Source organism: Rana temporaria, chromosome 4 (assembly GCF_905171775.1).
Source record: "Rana temporaria chromosome 4, aRanTem1.1, whole genome shotgun sequence".
Taxonomy (NCBI): Eukaryota; Metazoa; Chordata; class Amphibia; order Anura; family Ranidae; genus Rana; species Rana temporaria.
In genome coordinates this window covers 19,521,287-19,523,786 of record NC_053492.1, presented here as the reverse complement: position 1 = coordinate 19,523,786, position 2,500 = coordinate 19,521,287, and positions in this window count along the sequence as shown.

The following is a 2,500-nucleotide window of genomic DNA, read 5'->3' as shown; positions in this document are numbered from 1 at the left end:
CAATTAAAGAAAAAAGAACAGGAAAGAATTTGAAGGAGTCTAATGTGGAATCCTCCCGATCGTTGTGAGTCCTTTAGTAAATAGCCCGTATCGCCCACTCTCCCTTCCCTCTATTCATACTGCAGATCGATTAATTAATTGACATTAATTAATGACATGGCCGATATGCTCTGCAATGAGTGATGATGCCGCATACTGATGAAGTCCTGGATTCCTCGTACAGATGAATGGGACTTCGGATAAAGTTTTATTGCTAAAATGTGTTTAGCAAATGTAAAAAATGTTAAAACAAAAATACAGGAGCCACATGGTGACCATAGAGGAGCCACATAAAGGGCATATCGGAACCATAGAGGAACTACAGAGGAGCCACAGAGTGGTCATTGAGGAGCCACATAGGGGACATAAAGGGGCTAAGAGGAGCCTTACATGGACCACAGAGAAGCCTTAGAGGGCAATAGAGGAGCCACATAGGGGACATAAAGAAGCGATAAAGGAGAATTACAGGGGCTATAGAGGAGCAATAAAGGGGCAATTGAGGAGCCACATAGGGGACATAAAGGAGCGATAAAGGAGAATTACAGGGGCTATTGAGGAGAAATAAAGGGGCAATTGAGGAGCCACATAGGGGACATAAAGGAGCGATAGAGGAGCAATAAAAGGGCCATTGAGGAGCCACATAGGGGACATAAAGGAGCGATAGTAGAGGTGCAATAAAGGGGCAATTGAGGAGCCACATAGGGGACATAAAGGAGCGGTAGTAGAGGAGCAATAAAAGGGCAATTGAGGAGCCACATAGGGGACATAAAGGACCAATATAGGGGACATAAATGAACAATAGAGGAGCAATATAGGGGACATAGAGGAGCCACATAGGGGACATAAAGGAACAATAGGGGAACAATAGGGAACATAGAGGAGCCACATAGAGGACATAATGGAGCAATATAGGGGACATAGAGGAGCCACATAGGGGACATAAAGGAACAATGGAGGAGCAATATAGGGGACATAGAGGAGCCACAGGGACATAAATGAACAATAGAGGAGCAATATAGGGGACATAGAGGAGCCACATAGGGGACATAAAGGAGCAATATAGAGAACATAGAGGAGCCACATACAGGACATAAAGGAGCAATATAGGGGACATAGAGGAGCCACATACAGGACATAAAGGAGCAATATAGGGGACATAGAGGAGCCACATAGGGGACATAAAGGAGCAATATAGGGGACATAGAGGAGCCACATAGGGGACATAAAGGAGCAATATAGGGGACATAGAGGAGCCACATAGGGGACATAAAGGAACAATGGAGGAGCAATATAGGGGACATAGAGGAGCCACATAGGGGACATAAAGGAACAATAGAGTAGCAATATAGGGGCCATTGAGGAGTCACATAGGGGACATAAAGGAACAATAGAGTAGTAATATAGGGGCCATTGAGGAGCCACAGTGGACATAAAGGAGCGATAGAGGAGCAAGAAAGGGGCCACAGAGGAGCCATAGATGAGCCTTATAGGGAAGGGGTCACAAGAGCCAAAGAAAAGCGATCCGAATGTAAATTGGCTGCCTTCTCTTACAGATTTAATTAAAAAGCTAAGTTTTATAGCTGGGTACATATGGCCAATAAAACGAAATGAGTTAATTCCATTGTTGATGAGACTTGCAGTGAGTCAGCCAGTAAAATAATAAATTAGAAAATGGAAAGATTTCTCTCCAAGTAAACAGTGTCGGTAACGTTCTGTCGGTAGAGATCTGTCGGTAGAGATCTGTCGGTAGAGATCTGTCGGTAGAGATCTGCTCTGATCACACTCCTCTGTACATTTCATTAGATACATTTTCTATCCTTGGATATCCGAATTCTACACACTTATCTGATTCATAAATACTGGGCTGCATACAAATGTATCACTTGGAAACTCACAAGGACTTTATGATTTACTAAGGGCTCTATTTATCAAAGTTCTCACCCAAGGTTCAATTAGAAATAATATTATGTGACCATCTAATTAGCATCCAGGGGAAACGTATTGTTTAAAACATCCTCTGATTGGGTGGAAGACAAAGTCATGTGGTCGGTGTGAACTTGGCTGCCCAATTCCATGCCCCAATCCGATTGGATGCTAATGTTCTTTTTTTTTTTTGCATGCCACATCAGCTGCATAGTACATTGACTTTCCATACAGATCAAGTATAAAAATACCACCCTGATGAATCCATCACATCCCACAAAAATGACACAACTTCCTCCCTATTCATTCCTCATCATCATCATCAGTGCCCAGAAGACAGCACAGTATACTCAGCCTGAAAATATTTCACCAACTACTCCCTACTGTACTAGATATATATAGATATATGTGTATGTGTATATATATATATATATATATATATATATATATATATATATATATATATATATATATATATATATATATATATATATATATATATATATATTTATACATAAATATATAAAAATATATCTAT